General features: G+C 37.3%; 1 protein-coding gene and 1 pseudogene; one reads left to right on the top strand and one right to left on the bottom strand.

Moving 5' to 3' along the window:
* Erich1 (glutamate-rich 1) overlaps positions 1–21,091 on the bottom strand; it is a gene marked incomplete at its 5' end in the record, with an annotated part of 52,793,804 nt that overhangs the window by 27,438,000 nt on the left and 25,334,713 nt on the right.
* Positions 6,479–6,957, top strand: LOC134482508 (large ribosomal subunit protein eL29-like; annotated as a pseudogene).

Raw genomic sequence — 21,091 nt, 5'->3', positions numbered from 1 at the left:
ATTAAGTCTTTAGTTCTCATTTACCTCACAAACCTCTACTTCACAGTCTGTGTCTCCTTTTCACTTTGTCTCAAGTGTTGAGTGGCCTTCAAATGAGCTGTGTTGAGGTTCTTGGTAACTTCTTATGTAATTGTACAAGGATCAGCTTGGACGATTACTCTCGATTGCTCAGTATCAACTTCTGCTAGACTACCACTGTGTCCCTCCTCTAAAGATTCTAGTCTGCTTTGCAAATCTTCTTGAACCACCTCGGTATTACGCATTCATTAATCGTTCAAATGAGTCAATTGAGCTGTTGACCCTGCAAGTCTTTCTCAGCTACCTGGAACTTATTTTGAACTTGAATAAGATCCTTAGAGTTTGCTTTTCATCTAACATCATTTCCACATGAAAAATGAATAAAAAGCAAACAGCAAGTAGTGGGTCACACCCTAAAACTATAAAGCAAGAAATGAAGATTAAAATGACATATTGCATAAGCTCATTTTGTAATAATTACTGTATTCCAAAATTAAATGGAAATCTTTAACAGTACAAAAGCCATAAATACTTTGACTCCAAATTCATGAAATTATTTTCCAGAATTTTCAACATCTCTTTAGATTAAGTAATCCTATGAAATGCTATGAGACAGAAAGTATTATGGCCAAATATTTTATGGAGTGTGGCATATAAACTTTAGACAATTAAAAGTCAAACCATGGGTCCAGAGAGATAATTTTATGTTTAAGAATGTTTACTGTTCTTGCAGAGGACCTGAGTTTATTTTTTGGTACCAATTTCAGATGGTTTACCACTGTCCTTAACTATATCCCCAAGAAATCTGATGCCCTTTCTGTAGTTTGTGGTCACTTACCTATGCTCAGAGGTACACACACACACACACACACACACACACACACACACACATACACACACTACCACCACCACCACCACCATCATCATCATCATCCTCGCCATTCTCCTCAATAATATCAACATCATATTCAGATTAGAAGAAGTTTACAGTATAGAGCTTATTTAATTCCTCTCTCAGCAAAAATAAATTTTATTACAATAAGACTCTATCATACACCACACACACACCATTTATTAACCTCTCACAATCTACAAAATTCAACTGTAAGCTCATTAGTTCAAGTTAAATGATGATGCACTGTTATTATTTTCTTAGAATGCCCTCAAATTACACAATGTGAGAAATGTCCAGGTGTCAAATGTGAGCTCATCTCGATTAATGTCACATTCATTATGAACATACTCAGCAAAGGGTAATAAACAGTATGTGACATTCAAAATAATAACAGTATTTTGACCTTTGAAACTCCACTGCTTTCCATTGCTTAAAAAATATGAGAAGTTGAACTTCACATCGTCTATTTTAGTGACGTCATCAAGAATTCTTCACCGCATCAGCTTCTTATAGGGCATTATAGTGGCCCCAGGAATGGTTTTCTTTTCATGTGTCAAGTCTTATAATTGCAGTAAAATATATATACATAAATGTACCTTTTAGCAACTATTAAAATGACAGTAAATAAGTCTACAGTCTTGTTTCATCATCACCGTCATCCATCTCTCAGGCTTATTTCATTTTATAAAACCAAAACTCTGTTCTGTCACACAAATTATGCAATCGATTTTTTGCTGTGACACACTGCTCTGAAAAAAATAAACATAAAGAAGGAAGGAAGGAAGCAAGGGAGGAAGGGAGGGAGGAAGAGAGGGAGAAAGGAAGGAAGGAAGGAAGGAAGGAAGGGAGGAAGGAAGGGAGGAAGGAAAGAAAGAAAGGAAGAGCCTATTCTCAAATACAGTGCTAGAGAATAGTGTTTTCTGGTGGAGAAATCATAGGGGTATGAGCTTGGTGAATCTGTCCACATGGCATTTATAGCTGGCAAGCAAACTGGTGCTCTGCTCCATTTCTCCACAGTACTCATTCGAGACCCGAGTACACACATCATGTACCCATATTTAGGGTGGGTCTTTTCTCCTCAGTTAACCTGTTATAGAAAAGCGCTCACAGAGATACTGAGATGTGTTTCCATGGAGATTCTTAGCTCATCAAGTTGCCATTCAAGATTAACCATCACATTAGTTAAGAGCAATTTCTGCTGTTACAGATCCCGTGAATTTGGAGTTAGGGAGGATTGTAAACCACCATGTGGGTGCTGGGAGTCAAATTCAATTCTTCTTTAAGAGTGGACACTAATCTTAACCACAGAACCATTCCTTCAGATAAGTTTTGGACTTTTTCATATGGAATCTGGAGTTGGAACTTGAGTTTTTGCCTGTGCCATCTACCTACCCCAATGGAAAAATTTAAAATGCATGTTTGATAAGCAGTGTACTAGACACAGGATGATAAGAGGAGACCTCTTAAAATGTGCATTGGTCAGACACAGGGAGAATTATATAGGCTCTGGTTGCAGTTAATGGTTTGGATAAAGAAACAATGTCATAGAAATTCCGGGTTTGTATTTGCTAACTGAGACAAAGATGACTTTATCACTTGTCACTACAGATGACAAAGGACACAATAAATATGAATATGCACAGAAGTAAGTTCTTTCATCTTATATTTCTGTGGAATAAATTTAGTGACGGTCTAGATTAAGATGAGAGTTTATTAATGACATCTGATTACTATTTTGTTACCTTCTCTAGTGGTTATCAGAACTAATTTTTACCAAAATAATCTCACTATAAGAACTGCCAAAAAGGAAAATGATTTCAATTGAAAATTTCTACTCAGGAAAAGTCATCTATTCTCATAAGATTTCTACCAGTCATTTCAAAGTCATACAGTATTGAAATACCTTTTTTGTTAGTAATTATATATACTATTATAGTAACATGGAATAAATATAGTAACTATATTTAGTAATTTTATGTGTGCATATATACCAGTAAACCTAAGTAAGACATATCCATGTTTTAGTTTATCATATATTAAATAAATCCATGTTTTATTTTGGATGTCAAAATAATTCTTTGAGAGATGTATTACTTGGATTTTTATGGATGTAACTTTACAAGTGCAATTAAAAGATTATTGTTCAAAAATAAACAACTTTAAAAAATAAAAAATAAATAAACAACTTATAAATAATAAAAAATTGACTATCACATTCATTAACCTATAACTCATGGGCACTTCTACCACAACCTAGCAATATTTTTATTCCGTAGTGTGCAGAATGCACATGACAGTGGAAATCAGTGGTGAAGAAGTAGGACCCTGGGACAGAGATGCTTATCAGGTCATTGTGACAGAACTTCCACTCTCTTGAAGTTGAATCTTCCAATTTTAATTTGTCTCATAATACAAAATTCTTCATCGCATCATCAAGGTTGTGATCCTACTTTCCATTTAAACCTGTTGGCTGGAAATGGATAATCTGAAATCAATGATTCTTTTTTTTTTCATCTTTTTTTTATTAACTTGAGTATTTCTTATATACATTTCGAGTGTTATTCCCTTTCCCGGTTTCCGGGCAAACATTCCCCTCCCCCCTCCCCTTCCTTATGGGTATTCCCCTCCCAACCCTCCCCCCATTGCCGCCCTCCCCCCAACAGTCTAGTTCACTGGGGGTTCAGTCTTAGAAGGACCCAGGGCTTCCCCTTCCACTGGTGCTCTTACTAGGATATTCATTGCTACCTATGAAGTCAGAGTCCAGGGTCGGTCCATGTATAGTCTTTAGGTAGTAGTTTAGTCCCTGGAAGCTCTGGTTGGTCGGCATTGTTGTACATATGGGGTCTCGAGCCCCTTCAAGCTCTTCCAGTTCTTTCTCTGATTCCTTCAACGGGGGTCCTATTCTCAGTTCAGTGGTTTGCTGCTGGCATTCGCCTCTGTGTTTGCTGTATTCTGGCTGTGTCTCTCAGGAGCGATCTACATCCGGCTCCTGTCGGTCTGCACTTCTTTGCTTCATCCATCTTGTCTAATTGGGTGGCTGTATATGTATGGGCCACATGAAATCAATGATTCTTATGCTCCTTGAGCATTGTTCATTCATTCATTTTATTCAAACAATGGTTGTCGATTTAATATTTGAAGGTTGCTGAAGTAATAGCAATAAAGGGACAATGATAAAAACTTCTCCTGTGTACTCATAAAACTTTCAATGCAATAGAATGGTCTAGCAGATGTTACTAATCTCACAATTTAATGATAGGTCAGTTGGGCAATCCAGGAACAAACTACCTCCAGTCACTTAGTACCACCAGCATTCATTTAAATATGAGCTGATTTCTAAGATTGCACATGCGGTCAAACACAAAAAACTTTCTGACAGAGAAAACAATATACATAATCCTGATTGTTCCAAAGAATAAAAATCTATTCATGCTTTCTATCTATAAAATCAGAGCACATGTTTTTCCTGGTAGGTTTAAGGACAATATTTTCGGTGAATTTATGAAGGAAACAAGCATAAGAAAACATGCCGTAAGTTATAGTGTAATTGTCAGAATGCAAAACCTAGGGCACTGTCAATGGATAATGTGGGTAGAGGATAGAGTTTTGAAGAGTGGGCAAATCACAGATGTGGTAAATCAAGATGAATGGAATTGCAGAACTCCAGATTTTCAAACTAGAAAGATTGAAAAAAAACCCACCAGGATCAAAATAGCAATATTTTAAGCCAAGACAATGATATTATCACATTCACTTCCTTTGTTGTAGGCTCTGGCCTGGCTCAGCAGAGTACTGTAATTAACTTCAGTACACCAGGTGTTCTAGGTATTATCCATATGTCCAACCTGATTTAGACTCCATTCTCTCCAACTCCCTTTGTGACCTGAGAGGCTCAGTTGTAGGGACTTGCGTTAATGGTCTTTTGTTCTAGGGTTTTGGAATTGGGTTCAGCCAATGGGAAACGTATGCAGATTCTTAAAGGAGACAGAATGGGGAGTAGAATAATCTGCACACTCTTTTTCTCTCAAGCAATAGAAAGGACATGGATGTGGTTCCCTATTAAAGCTATACCTTCCTTACCTGTACTCTGCTTAACCTAGAAATGGTGTTGGCTTTTTGTTGTGATCAGAATTCCTTAGCATCCCTTATTGGTTTCTATTCATATCTCTGTCCTCAACTCCACAAATAGATTCTTTATTAAACTGCCCTCAAATACCTTGTTTGAATAGACCAAACACTCCCTGGTGAGACCCAATAGTCTTGGAACAAGCAAGGTCTTATGTGATGCCAATGCGTAAACTGACTGATGAAATTCTCTACATTCTGTGATTAAAAGCTTAGTGTAATAGCCTCTGTTCCCCAAGCCATGCTTCTGTATGATCCCTTAAGTACTGGCCTGCCCTCATAGCATATGCCGCTGTCTAATTCAGGCAACATGACTATTCTGTGGATCCTGAGCAAGTTTTAATGTCTGTTGAGACTTTTAAGACTAGAAAAAAATTAAGTTGGAAAAGCTTGAAGCTGAAGAGTTGTTCAGTCAGTAAAATACTTGTCTAAGGCACCCAAGTAAAAAGGTAATCCAAGTGCTATGTGGGTAGAAAAAAAATGTTCTGTGGAGCTCGCTGGCCAACCAGCCTATTCAGATTTGTGAGTTCCCAGTTCAGAGAGAGATCTTGTCTCAAGTAATCAGGGTGGAAATGGAACAATCAAGGAAAACACCTGATGTTGATTTCTGGCTTCCATTCTCCACACACATAGTTGCACACACACTGGTGCACACATACATACACATTCCTATGCATTTACACACACACACACACACATGAAACAACTGACAAATACATAAGCATAATGAATCTGTATATTACATTTATTTTGTTTTCTGTAATTTATTCATCCAACCAATCTGTCCCTTAATTTCTAGGCAAACTCAATACATGTTTTTCCTTACATAGACTGGCTTGAGTAATCAAACTCCAGGTTGACTCTAGAATAGACTTGGAGTGAGTTAACACCAACAGAATTAGTCACATTACTACATCAGTTTTTCTGTTTTACAAATCGTATTTGTCATACCTATTCCAAGCAAAATGATACTGAGAGTAGCTTTTATGAACTAAACAGGGTATTCTTCTAACACATGGTTCTCATGGGGATCGTAAACTGTGATTAACTTAACTTATTCACATTCCTGCATATGTGGTGGTAACTCAGATATTATTATACTAATGTTTTCTGTTTCCCAATTTTAGTTGATCCTAATTTTGCTTCACCTTTCTGAGTATGGGCTTTAATTGCAATATTATATCACCAGAAATCTGTACCATTTAACAACAGATGAGTTTCATTAAGGGAATACTAGAAGGTAGGTATTTAAGTACAGCAACATAGGTAAGATGTAGAGATTTTAAATATTAGGAGAAAAGATAGTAATAGTCTATAATTATTTATTATCCTAAAAGTTAATTTCTGTATACAAATTTGCTTTTCATGGAAAGGTTCCTTGTAAAGACAACATAATATCAACAGGTAAATTCAGCTTATAAAAAGGATATAAAGGCGGGAGCCGCAGCTTACCGTGCAGACATGGCCAAGTCCAAGAACGACACCACACACAACCAGTCCCGCAAATGGCACAGAAATGGCATCAAGAAACCCCGGTCACAAAGATACAAATCTCTTAAGGGGGTTAACCCCAAGTTTTTGAGGAACATGCGCTTTGCCAAGAAACACAACAAGAAAAGCCTGAAGAAGATGCCAAGGCAGTAAGTGCACGAGCAGAGGCCATCAAGGCCCTCGTGAAGCCTCAGGCCGTCAAGCCCAAGATGCCAAAGGGCTCCAGCCGCAAACTCAGCTGTCTGGCTTTCATCGTTCACCCCAAGCTTGGGAAGTAGATTCGAAGCTACATGGCCAAGGATCGTAGGCTCTGCCAACCAAAGCCCAAGGTTCAAACCAAGGCAGAGGCCAAAGCTCCAGCTAAGGCCCAGGCCAAAACTCCAGCCCAGGCTTCCAAGGGTGCCCAGGCCCCTGTGCAGGCCCCGTAGAAAAGGCTCCTGCCAGTGTGAAGTCAGATGGACTGCTGTGACACACCCACCTACACACTACGTGCAGATGACCAGTGTCCTATGCTGTTTTTACAAATAAACTTGAGACAAGAAAAAAAGGATATAAAATCCCCTGGCTTCCTCAAAGGAACAGGATTAAATAAATAAAAACTAGTAATACATCTGCTATGTCCTGCTTATGACACATGTATTCATATTCAGTCATATATCTAATCTCTTCAAGTTTAAGTCTCAGTGTATTTATATTTACATTTCATGAAGAAGAGACAGGCGGAATATAATTTACTTATTGAACTCTTTCCTATGTTCTTTACCTTACCTTTTGGAGATAACTCTTTGCTTATTTGTGAAAAAAGTTTTGAAGGGTAACCGAAACTGGACTCCAAACCCAGAATCTAGCCTAGACTTGCTGTATAGATCACACTCAAAAGTGTCATCCTCCTGTGCTAGCTTCCTGAGTGCAGAACTGAAGTCATAGACCACCAGGCTGCCTTTGTTTTACCCTTTTTGTTGTTATCTATTGGGAATTTCAAAACTTCAGGAGAGACGTGGATATTGACACCATTTCCCATGTACAAATGTGCTTTTAAAAATCAATTGTTCTGGGTAATAATTCCACTCACCTTTCTCTTTTACTGCTGTAATATTTCAAATTACATTCACACTGACTCAGAAGACTGAACTTTCAGGCGTATTCACACAGGAGAAACCAGATGGCTCAGCAGGTAAAAGCTCTTGCCAACCAAGCCCGACAGCATGGAGTTGATAGCTAGAAGTCTCATAGAAGGATAGAGTCCGGTCTTGAATGTTGTCCTTTAAATGCTCCACACATGCATGATCCACACAGGCATACAAACACATACAACACATACAGCACAAACACACGCCCTAAACACAAACATACACGCACACACAAACAAAATATGTATACTTTTTAAATAAATGAAAGCATGGCATCGTAAGTTTGATTACCAGATCCATAGCAAGAAAAGCCTTCCATCCTCCACACTTAGCTATGGTACACATGCACTTGTATTCAAACACACATGGGTCACCATCACCTGATAATAAATAAAAAACATTTAGATAAGGTGTTTAAAGAACTAAATATCCAAATTCTTCTAGCATTAAGAAGAGGTTATTGGACACATGTGGGGACAAGTCACTTTCCTTTCAGTTAAGATGGTTAGGATGTGCAGAAATTATTCCCGTTCTGTCAGTCACATCGATGCTGCACTAAACGCAGGCCCAATGCTGCGTGTCCTTCTGAGCTTTCACGTAAAAAATATAAGGTCTTAATCAAAAGCACATCGAAATTTCTTCTAAAAAAATGATAGCTGTAAGTAGCCTATCGAGACTCTATTAAACTGATCTATGTTTTCTGATGCCAACATCTAACTAACTAGTTAGTTAGCTAACTAGTTTCCGGTGCTTAACTTTTATTTATGCCTTGCTTTGTAATGGTAGAAATGGAAAGGCAGATGAAAAGAGATGTCAACACACACACACACACACACACACACACACCACACACACCACACACACACACACCCCAGGGCTTTCATCCACTGTGTGTATCTCACTGTCTTTACCAGGAGATTTCAGACATGACTTAACACATGTCGTACTCACGAGGTCACCTGCAATAGTGATTCGCCCCAGGTACTTCCTTTACTGACGAATTAGGTATATTTCAAATGTAAATTAGAATACCTACTAAAGCAGATTGAAAAGAATATTTGCAAGGTCAATTTCACCGGCCAGAGGAAAACAAAACCCTAGTGAACATAAAAATAGCAAGGATGTTAGGTGATTTGGTGAAAAAGTAGATAGATCTTGTGCCCTAACATACATAGCATTTGTGACCTCCAGTCCACAGGACTAGGACGCCTCAATGGTGAAGGAGTGTTCTACTTTGGTGCTTGGTGGTTTGGGGGTTCCACTATGCAAATTCTCCTACACATTTATTTTTCTGTAAGTATTTCATCGGCACACTGAGTTCTGTAATTAATTACCCCAGCACTGTGGTCCCCCTGTGACCACTGTCATAGTCTGCGGATCAATCAGCACAGCAGCACTGCAGAGGGTCCCTCGGGTGCTGTGGAGGCTGGGAGCACAGCGAGCCGCTCAGTGAAAGTAGGTAGGGTGCAAACATGTTCATCAGATTGTTGTTTTTCAGTCCTTTCTGATAGCGTTCTAAGAATTCATTTCCTTTGAAAAGCCACATAAAAGGCTTAGATCGGTGCTCATGCGCAGACGGTGTACACACTTTTGGGACAGGTGACTCTGGATTTGCAGTCTCATTGTGTTATTGGTTCACTTCACAGGTGAGTTACTGATGAGGCATCAAGAAACCTTGCCTTTGCCACCTGCACATGGAAAATTAGTGACAGAGGACCTGGTCCACAGAGCTGCTGTAAGGATTGACTTAAGTGTAATTGACAAGTAGCCCGGTGGTATTCTAGTGCTCCAGAAGATAACTGTTCATTTATCCCTTGCTTCTCCTCAACCACGCCCTCTTCATTCTCTACCCTCCTTTCTTGTCTGTGATCTTCAGTCCATAAAAAAAAAGAGTCCTCATTGTCTTACCTTCCTGTGTTCTGATTTCTCGTTTAGTTCCTTTCAGTCTTCCTGTGCCTTTCCATTGAACTTTGCACAATCCACACAACTAAGACTTTTCTTGAATTCACATCGTTTTACAAGCTCCTGTACTGTATGACAACATCAATTAAAACTCTAGGATTTCACTCATGAAAAGAGATACATGCTCTTTCCATACTGTGTCTTCCTGTTTATTCTAGTTGACCTCTGTACTGATCCCCATGCATTGTTACTACTGTCTTCTGTCCTGTTCTACCACACAACAATGAATAGAGATCACAGACCAGCTTCCCTAGAATATTCTGTGCATAGACAAAGAAATTCTGGTCCTGGAGACACAGCCTTAAATGGAAGGTGGGCGTGTCAATGGACGACTACCATATACTGTATAGGCAAAGGGGGTTTTAGGAGCCTCCAGAGAAAAATAATCCATTTAATATGAAAAAGCCTTAAACCAACATTGTAAAAGAGTGTGTTTCAGAGGCACATCCTTAGAACATTATTAATACTCTTTATTTGTGAATATTTAGAACAAAAATTTTAAACATATAACAAATTAGAGTGTCTATGAACTTACTATTCTTATTAACATGTACTAATATGCATAGAATATTATTAGTTTCGTGTGCTAATTTAACATAATTCCTATTAATAACCTTCTTGGCACTAAAATTAAATTGAGCATAACTATGTCTTTGATCACTCAGAAAGCACTTCAGAGTGCTGCAGAGACAGAAGGTCAGGGTGAAATTGTCATTAATATATAGCTAATGCAGTTCCAGAGCATTCTACTGTTAAGTTAATTGTAAGTAAGCATATGGAAGGCACATGCTGGTGACACTCCAACGGCTATTAGCCATTATAAATATCATAGCATATACACTCTCTTCCACCTTATCATCTGTTTTTTAAAAATTCATATTACAACTTTATATGAATAAATTCGCGGCAAGAAGTAATCTCTGCAAGATTTATTGATGTTAAATTGATATTAATTATCAAGATAATATTAATAAATTTCACAGTGAATATGGTATTAAATTTTATCATAGTTAAAAATAATTTACTGTGTTAAGACAGAAAGTATGAAACAATTTCAAAATAGTAAGGAGGCAGGTCTGTGATAAACACCTATTTAGATTGTATTTGAGTTTTTAATTTCACATGGTAGCCATGATTCTCTTGAGAGGTCTTTAATGCTGACAAACCACTCATGTATGAGAAAACTCTAGTTCCTACAATGTCTAGGCTACCTCATCCATTTGGCAAGTTTTCACAATTTTTCCTATTTGGGGAAGCATATTTCCTTCTTAAAATGTTTGGAGGCAAATAAAATACAGAATGATTAGCTTCAAGTACATATCCTTAGTCTACTTCTTTTCAACTGATACCCATAATGCATTAGTCTGCTTGTTCTTTTTCTTTCATTATATGGGAATATCTGAAAGCCAGGTATGAGGGTCATACACCTGTTATCACAACACTCCATGGAGTCACACTTCAGAGGAGACCCTGTTCCCAGCAGTAGATGGCCAAATGGACTTGATGCTATTTATGTAGACATTTTGTCTCATATTGTTTTGTTTGGGCATTGTTTGCCTTATTGGTCTTTTGCTTATGTATTATGTATGTATGTGTGTGTATGAATATGTATATGTATATGTCATATACTATGGAGAAATTGAGAAATGTATCTTCCCAAAATGAAAATGAAGTGTATAAAAAACAAGGAAATTACAGATCACTACCCATAAACCTGTTTTGTTTTTCTGTCTGTCTATTTTAAAATCAACGTTGTTCTGTCTTTCCTCTCTATAGCACATCTGGATGTCCCTAGGAGCCTGGCTCCAGATTCATCAGCAACAAGGAGTACAGGTGTGTAATTATCATTTTATATGATTACACAACAAATGGAAATATTTAGTGTCATGCCGAATGGATTTATTTTGCTGCATTAATGTCACTCATTCTAAAACCATGGCCCAAAGAAAGAGCACAAATATAAAGAGGTTGAAACCAGAAGCCTCTGCAGCTTTGATCCCAGTGTTCCTGGCAGACACTTGGTCATCTGCTGCTCCCCGATTATAGCAGTCCAGGCCTTCCCAAAGCAGCTGTGGCTGGAAAAAACTTCTAATCCTAAAAGGAGACAAACGGGCTCTCCTAAAAGCACTCACTCGATTACATGTAGTAGTCTGGCAAAAATAGTATTTCTCTTTTTATACTCAGGCTTCCATAAAGATGAAAACAATGACTGGAAAATCGAAAGTAATTAGCCTTGGTTCGTACCTTCAGTCTTATTCTTTCAGGAGAAATGAAGTTAAAGCTCCTTTTCCTTTGTTTTTGCATTGTTTAAAATGAGATTCAAGGTTTCTTTTTAAGTGATGATCTTGTATTTATGTGGTGTGACTGTAGTTTAATAATTAGTATACTCATATATGAATGATTCATATAATTTGTGTCTTACTTTTTAAAAAACGTTCCTAAATGATATGATACTATTTAAGAAAAAAGGCAGAAAGGTGATTAAGTTTGTTGCCCTAATCCTGCCCATGGATGTTATAGCCTCAAACAAAGACACTTTAATTTCAAGTTCATATTGTCTGTGCATCTGCATAAAAGAAGACACATGGAGCTAAATATAAGTACAGTAAAAGTTATCTCTATGAAAATCAGTCAATTACTGGCCACAAAACAATTATTTAAGGTTTACTAAAATTATATGCTGCTAGTAATACTACATTATTCCTTGTGGCTTATTAACAGTTTTTCTTCCCTTTTGAATTAGTAAAATACTTCCCTCCTATCCCTTTTGTCTACAGGCAGGACTGAATTGAGGGAAGTGGGATTTTTCAAGACATAATCTATTTTAGCAATGAATATGGGTTAGGGCTTTGTAGAGGATGATTTTTTAATATAAGTACATGTTATTTTCTAGAAAGTTCACTGGATTATATGAAATCCTTTTCATCTGTATGTAGGCTAAGTAATTAAATAATTAAACTTAGTAAATTAGCATGTAGACTCAATAATTAAAAGGAAAGATGTTGCTATAATTTTGGAAGAGACTTAGAAATATGCCACCATAATCAGAGAGATGGACTTGAGAAAGAGAGATTTTATGATGTAGCCCATTTGACAAATAATTCAAATGAGCATAGAGATCTTCTACAGTTGAGGACAGATGACCCAGAGTGGTGTGTTTGGTCCTAAGTGATTTCTTCCCTATGAATGACCCAGGAAGTGTATATGTGGCTGCACTGAACCTTGGAAGATTATGAGGAAAACATAGGATGCCACTTTGTGAGGATATTAATGATAAATTGAAATGTTAAAATGCATTTAAAAGATACTTTAATAGGAACTCATTTTCACAATTTCAAAAAGACTGTCATGACAGTGGCTAAGTTATATTAAGCTCGTTCCTAGGACAAGATCAGCTTTGTCATATTTCCTGAGTGGAGAGATGAAATTCTTCAATAAATAACTATCACTCACGTCTATCTGTTCTACATTTGGGGGAAACAGTAGTACTATCTTAGAGAAGAATAAAAGAATAAATAAAATACTGTTTTTTAAAAACAGATAAAAGTATAGTAAAAACAATAAGGAAAAATAAGAAAATTAGAGATGAGTTAGGCTGAGTAGTAAAAAGGTTCTTTAGCATGAATTATATTCCCTTGAACTCATGTTACAATCCTAAGGACTGAGCCTCAAGTGTGGTCATACTTGAAGATAAGATCTTCACAAAGATTCTCAATAAAATGGGAACATTAGAATGAGCCCTGGTCCAATATGACTTTTTTTTCCTTTTTACCAAAAGACAACACATACACTTCAAGGAAGATAATGTAGAGAACATGAATATGGCCTTAAGCAAGCCAAGGAGAAAAGCCTAGAACAGTCCTGGATCTCCAGAATTAATGCATCCAGTGTGGACTCTGTAGAAGTGGTAAGTAACTAGTACTATGAGATTAGATATGACCATATCTGAATGCCGTGGAAGTGGCGATAATGTTGTTGTTGTTTCTTTGCTTACCTGTTTGTTTTTGTTGTGTTTTGTTTTGTTTGTTTTGGTGGGGAATAAATAGTGCCAGAGACAGAAAGCAATGCCCACTCAGTTACAACGTCTGCTCTGTTATATTCTTATTTATTTATTTATTTATTTATTTATTTATTTATTTATTTTTACTAAATATATTTCTTTACTTACATTTCAAATGTTATTCCCTTTCCCAGGTTCCTATCCATGAGCCCCCATCCTTTCTCCCTCCCCCATATGGGTATTCCCCACATCCAAGCCCCTTACTGTCGCCCCCATATTCTCCTGTACTAGGCTTCCAACCTTGGCAGGACCAAGGGCTTCCCCTTCCACTGGTGCCCCAACAAGGCTATTCTCTGCTACATATGCAGTTGGAGCCCTGGGTCAGTGCATGTATAGTCTTTCGGTAGTGGTTTAGTCCCTGGAGGCTCTGGTTGGTTGGCATTGTTGTTCTTATGGGGTTGCAAGCTCCTTCAACTCTTTCAATCCTTCATCTAATTCTCCCAAAGGGGGTCCTGTTCTCAGTTCAGTGGTTTGCTGCTAGCATTGACCTCAGTATTGGACATGCTCTGGACGTGCCTTTCAGGACAGAGTTATATCTGGTCCCTTTCAGAATGCATTTTTTACCTTCATGAATCTTATCTAGTTTTGGTGGCTGTATATATATGGGCCACATGTGGGGCAGGCTCTGAATGGCTATTCCTTCAGTTGCTGCTCTAAACTTTGCTTCCATATCCCCTCCTATAGATATTTTCCCCTCTTAAGAAGGAGTGAGAGTATCTACATTTTGTTCATCTTTCTTGAGCTTCCTGTGGTCTGTGGATTGCATCTTTGGTACTCCCAGCTTTTGGGCTAATACCACTTATCAGTGAGTGCATACCATGTGTGTTTTTCTGTGATTGGGTTACCTCAGTAAGGATGATATTTTCAAGTTCATTCCATTTGCCTATGAATTTCATGAAGTCATTGTTTTTGATAGCTGAGTAGTACTCCATTGTGTAAAGGTACCACATTTTTTTAATCCATTCCTCTGTTGAAGGGCATCGGGGTTCTTTCCACCTTCTGGGTATTATAAATAAGGCTGCTATGAACATGTTGGAGTACGTGTCTTTGTTGCATGTTGGAGCATCATTTGGGTATATGCCCAAGAGAGGTATAGCTTGGTCCTCAGTTAGTGCAATGTCCAATTTTCTGAGGAACCTACAGACTGATTTCCAAAGTGGTTGAAACAGTTTTCAATCCCACCAATAATGGAGGAGTGTTCCCCTTTCTCCACATCCTTGCCAGCATCTGCTGTCACCTGAGTTTTTGATCTTAGCCATTCTGACTGGTGTGAAGTGGAATCTCAGGGTTGTTTTGATTTGCATTTCCCTGATGACTAAGAATGTTGAACATTTCTTTAGGTACTTTTTGCCCGTTTGATAATTCTCAGCTGAGAATGTTTTGTTTAGCTCTGTACCCCATTTTTAATAGGGTGATTTGGCTCTCTGGAGTCTAACCCTCTATGAGATGTAGGATTGGTAAAGATCTTTTCCCAATCTGTCAGTTGCTGTTTTGTCCTAATGACAGAAGCTTTGCACTTTAAGAGGTCCCATTTGTTGATTCTTGATCTTAGAGCATAAGCCATTGGTGTTTTGTTCAAGAAATTTCCCCCAGTGCTCAGGTGTTCGAGATTCTTCCCCACTTTTTTTTTCCGTTAGTTTGAATGTATCTGGTTTGATGTGGAGGTCCTTGATCCACTTGAACTTAAGCTTTGTACATGGTGATAAGAATGGATTGATTTTCATTCTCTGCATGTTGACCTCCACTTGAACCAGCACCATTTGCTGAAAATGCTATCTTTCTTCCATTGGATGGTTTTAGCTCCTTTGTCAAAGGTCAAGTGACCATAGGCGTGTGGGTTCATTTCTGGGCCTTTAATTCTGTTCCACTGATCTATCTGCCAGTCTCTGTACCAATATCAGACAGTTTTTTTTATGACTATTGCTCTGTAATACTGCTTGAAGTCAGGGATGGTGATTCTCCCAAAAGTTCTTTTATTGTTGAGTATAGTTTTCGCTATCCTGGGTTTTTTGTCAATCCAAATGAATTTGCAAATTGCTTTTTCTATCTCTGTAAAGAATTGAGTAGGAATTTTGACAGGGATTGCATTGAATCTGTAGATTGCTTTTGGCAAAATGGCCATCTTTACTATATTAGTCCTGCCAATCCATGAGCATGGAAGATCTTTCCATCTTCTGAGATCTTCCTCAATTTCTTTCTTCAGAGGCTTGAAGTTCTTGTTATGCAGATCTTTCACTTGCTTGGTTAAAGCCAGACCAAGATATTTTATATTATTTGGGACTATTGTGAAGAGTGTCATTTCCCTAATTTCTTTCTCAGCCTGTTTATCCTTTGAGTAGAGGAAGGCTACTGATTTGTTTGAGTTAATTTTATACCAGGACACTTTGCTGAAGTTGTTTAGTAGGCTTAGTAGTTCCCTGGTGGAACTTTTGGGGTCACTTAGTATACTATCATATCATCTGCAAATAGTGATATTTTGATTTCTTCTCTTCCAATTTGTATCCTTTTGAACTCCTTTCACTGTCTGATTGCTCTGGCTAGGATTTTGAGTACTATATTGAATATGTAGGGAGAGAGTAGGCAGTCTTGTCAAGTCCCTGATTTTAGTGGGATTGCTTCAAGTTTCTCTCCATTTAGTTTGATGTTAGCAACTGGTTTGTTGTATATTGCTTTTACTATTTTTAGGTATGGACCTTGAATTCCTGATCTTTCCAGGATTTTTATCATGAAGGGGTGTTGAATTTTGTCAAATGCTTTCTCAGCATCTAATGAACTGTGGTTCTTATCTTTGAGTTTGTTTATATAGTGGATTCCATTAATGGATTTTCATGTATTAAACCATCCCTGCGTCCCTGGGATGAAGCCAACTCGATCATGATGGATGATCGTTTTGATGTGTTCTTTGATTCAGTTTGCAAGAATTTTATTGAGTATTTTTGCGTTGATATTCATAAGGGAAATTTGTCTGAAGTTCTCTTTCTTTGTTGGGTCTTTGTGTGGTTTCAGTATAAGAGTAATTGTGGCTTCACAGAAGGAATTCGATAGTGCTCCATCTGTTTCTATTTTGTGGAATAGTTTGGACAGTATTGGTATGAGGTCTTCTATGAAGGTCTGATAGAATTCTCCACTAAACCCATCTGGTCCGGGGCTCTTTCTGATTGGGAGACTTTTAATAACTGCTTCTATTTCTTTAGGAGTTTTGGGGTAGTTTAGATGGTTTATTTGTTCCTGATTTAACTGGGGTACCTGGTATCTGTCTAGAAAACTGTCCATTTCCTCCAGATTTTCCAGTTTTGTTGAATATAGGCTTTTGTAGTAGGATCTGATGATTTTTTTAATTTCTTCAGATTCTGTTGTTATGTCTCCCTTTTCATTTCTGATTTTGTTAATTTAGATACACTCTGTGTGCCCTCTGGTTATTCTGGCTAAGGATTTATCTATCTTGTTGATTTTCTCTAAGAACCAGCTCCTGGTTTTGTTGATTCTTTGTATAGTCCTTTTCTTTTCCACTTGGTTGATTTCAGCCCTGAGTTTGATTATTTCCTGCCTTCTACTCCTCTTGGGTTTATTTATTTCTTTTTGTTCTAGAGCTTTTAGGTGTGCTGTCAAGCTGCTGATATATGCTCTTTCCTGTTTCTTTTTGCAGGCACTCAGAGCTATGAGTTTTCCTCTTAGCACCACTTTCATTGTTATATTCTTAAGACAGCAAATTCATTAGTGTAGTTTGAATGAGACATGACAAACAGAACTCAACATCAGAGTGATGAGTGGTGTAGGGGTAAGGACAAACCTTATAAGGCCTGTAGGCCATTGTTAGTGTCTTATCCCTGACTTGAAATGAGGGAAGAAGTTTCTAGAGAGTTTTAAGCAAGGAGTGAAAAGGTTCTTACTCAACAAGATAAATTTGCTGCTGTATCACGTTCTTAAGTATGTAAGCTAACTTGACAGAGCCTGGAGAGCTGGAACCAGGAGTCTCTTCAGCAGCTATAGTGATTCTCTGGAGAGAGGGAGATGATAGCTTCCATAAGGTTCACACAGCTGAGAATGAGTGGATCACAGAAACATTTTCAAAGACAGAGCAAATGTTAGATGGCATGGGTATGGAATGTGAGAGGAAGATAGGGATTCTCTCCTACTTTTGTCCTGAGAAGTCTCTCATCAGGATGGATGAGGAAAATTCAGAATTGCCTTCTACTTAAAACTTCTAGGCTGTTATAAAATAAAGCTGAGTGACTTTAAGGCAAAAATCACATATTTTTCTTGCTTGACTGAATTGGTTTCAGTAGATGGAGCCAAGCACACTGGGGTGGGCTGTTGGCTTTGGACAAATTTGGTATCCAGCACCCATGTCAGGTGCTATAACTGTTGAAACTACAGCTCCAGGGAATCTGATGCCTCTGGCCCTGCAGATGTCTGCACTCATTTGCTACATCCATATACATACACCTACAAACACACACACACACACACACACACACACACACACACACACACACACACCACAAGCACACAATACTCGTTCACACATATTTTTAAAATTTTAAAGTACGTATTCATTTTAAAGTGGATTTAAACTGTGAATGAGATTGAATTTCAATGTTAGAATATGTGTTTTTCATCTGTTGAGGGCACTGATTTTTTTTCCTAAGAATTAATACAGTCTAGAAGACAAAGCTAGAGCTTATTTATTGATGTTAGCCATGCGAGGAAATCACGGCTGACATGGAAGACAGTGTCTCTATTAGGGTGGCAATGCAGAGTTATGATTGGAGTAAATTTTTAAAAATAAGAGTTAGAAATTTAGTAGAGCATAATTTCAAGGGATTGTTGCTACAAAGGATGCAAGTCAAGTTTAAGGATTTGAGAAGGGTAAAGGAACTAAGGGAGTTTGGAGGAAGCAAGAAAGTGGGTTTGACTGTGACTATTACAGGGGTGATGACTATGGACACATTAATGACCATGAACTGAGAGTTATCTATGAGTCAAGGACTAACAGAATCTAGATGGTATGAGGCTTACTTAGAAGACCACAGAGAATTCACTTATAGTCATTTCTCAGATTGATAAAGTTCTTTCACGATGATGTTTGTCAATGTATCATAAGGAAATGTTACTAATGAAATCTAGATTCTGCTAAGCATTCCACAGTGCAGAGCACTTCAGTTCCCACATCAGTTACTATGCAGTGTTCCTTCATTGTATGCTCTTCATACACAGGTATAGATCATTCATAATTACCTATGCTATACAGCTATGAATGAAAATAGAGAACAAAATAGTTTTGTTAAGGAAGGTAGCTAAAAGAGAGTATTAACAATCAAAAAGAATCACAGAGAAGTTTTCTTATCTGCCAATTCTACTAAGAAAAGTCTTTAAAAGATTTTCACATTAGCCTCTCTTGGGTCATGCCGTACACATCTAGCCCTGGCCAGTTTCTGTGTCCATGGGAGTAAGGTCTTGAATTTGACAGTGTTCAGAAGCTCCATATTCCTCTTGTTAGAATTAAATGCTGAAGTTGTTAAAGATAAGGAAAAGGAGCAGAATTAAATGAAGGCAAAGTAATGGAACAAACGAGAATGTCATTTTCAAGACTAGTTTTGAGGTGATGTGTGTTGCTTTACTATGATAAATGTGAAAAATATGTGAGCAAACTGCTAACAATGCATCATAGCTTGTCCAATCCAGTCAAGCCTTTCTTGCTTACATTGTTTACAGTGGCAGAAATGAAGAAATCATAGGTCCTCAGACAAGTGTGCTAAGAGTGAGTGTTTGCACGTCTTTAGTAATGGTATGCTAAATTGGAAGGGGTGTGTCCGTGTAACATTAATGTAAGAATTTCCTAAGTAGATTAGAACTTCCAGTTCACTATGAAAGAATGAATATTTAACATGATTTGAAGGAGAAAACACAATAATTGTCCCAGTTCTATAATTCCTATGAAACTTCATATCAGCAGAAAGAGGCTTTAGATTGGTATGCAAGTATCAGACTCATGAATGTGTGTGTGTATGTGTGTGTGTGTGTGTGTTACACACAACATAGCACTAGTAAGTAATAATATAACCAATTAATTGTCTTCCTTCATAGAGGATGTTTTCAAAGATCTCAAATAGGACCTGAATCTAAAGATAATAATAAATCCTCCATATATTATATTTGGTCCTATATAGACACTTATACGCTGATATTCAACTTATCAGCTCATTAAAGTAAAATACAGAAAACTAACAAAACTGGAAGAAGTCTAAAAATATGTTAAAATAGCATTTACTTAAAACCAATAAGTGCTTATTTCTCAATTTACCATTTAATGTTTCACACTAAAAACCACACGTGTCTAAAATTTTAAACATGAAAGGGCAGATAAAGATGGCGAATGAACAGTTCAAAAAGCTGTAGCAATTACTACATGGAATTAATTTGGTCTGATGTGTTTCATGCCTGCCATGTATCTACATTCCAATGTAACAATCGCTGTATTTTGTGCAATGCTTTATTTACCAGCATCATTATTTTATAATTGATACACCATAAAATTAATCACATGAACTTTAAAATACAGTTCAAGTTAGTTCTCTGGTTTTTACAGACAAAGTTCAGAAAAACCAATTTGAAACGAATTCCAAATCCTAACTATCCACTCTACATCTGTCTTCTCCATCTCTCACAGTCTTTTTCTCTATGCTAACATTTTTTCTGTCTTAATAAATTTGTCTATTTAAAATCTTTTTATGTAAATGAAGCTGTACAATGTGCAGACATTTTGTGAATGGCTTCTTTAATTTAAATAATGTTCTCAAGGTCCATCCACATCACAGCGTGTAACAGGGCTTTCTCCTTTTATCTGTCAAGGGATAATCGACTCTATGAATGTGTCATGTTTCATCTGTATATGTATTTAAAGCATGTTTGTACAAATTTTACTTCATACAGCTTTGGAAAATGCTGCTCTGAACATTTATCTAACACACATTTGTGTGCATGTGTTTTAATTTTTCACCAGTCTCATTGAAGCCAAGTACATTTTGTCTTAGAATTTCAATAGTGGAATAACAGTTAAATTTATATAAATATGACATGTCATGCTAGCATAAATAATCATAACATTATACAATCATATGATAGATGTTGAAACAGATTTAATCAAGCTCAGTACTCATTTAGTTTAACAATCAATGAAACTCTTAATCAGCTGTGAATCAAAGGGAACTTATTTATCTCATTCTCCCACATTCCCACAGTAAGTTCATTACACAATTTTCTGATCATAGTCCTTTTGTGATTCTAAACAAAATACTAGAGAAAGAGAAGTTTTTACATGACTAAAATCCATTTTCGGTAGATCTGGGGATTGGAATGGCCAAGATTTGGGTTGTGGGTAGTGCAGTCTCTGTTTTCAAAATGGAACTT

The sequence above is a fragment of the Rattus norvegicus genome, chromosome 16 (genome assembly GCF_021556685.1).
Source record: "Rattus norvegicus strain SHRSP/BbbUtx chromosome 16, alternate assembly SHRSP_T2T, whole genome shotgun sequence".
Classification (NCBI taxonomy): Eukaryota; Metazoa; Chordata; class Mammalia; order Rodentia; family Muridae; genus Rattus; species Rattus norvegicus.
This window is presented reverse-complemented; position numbering and strand designations above follow the sequence as displayed.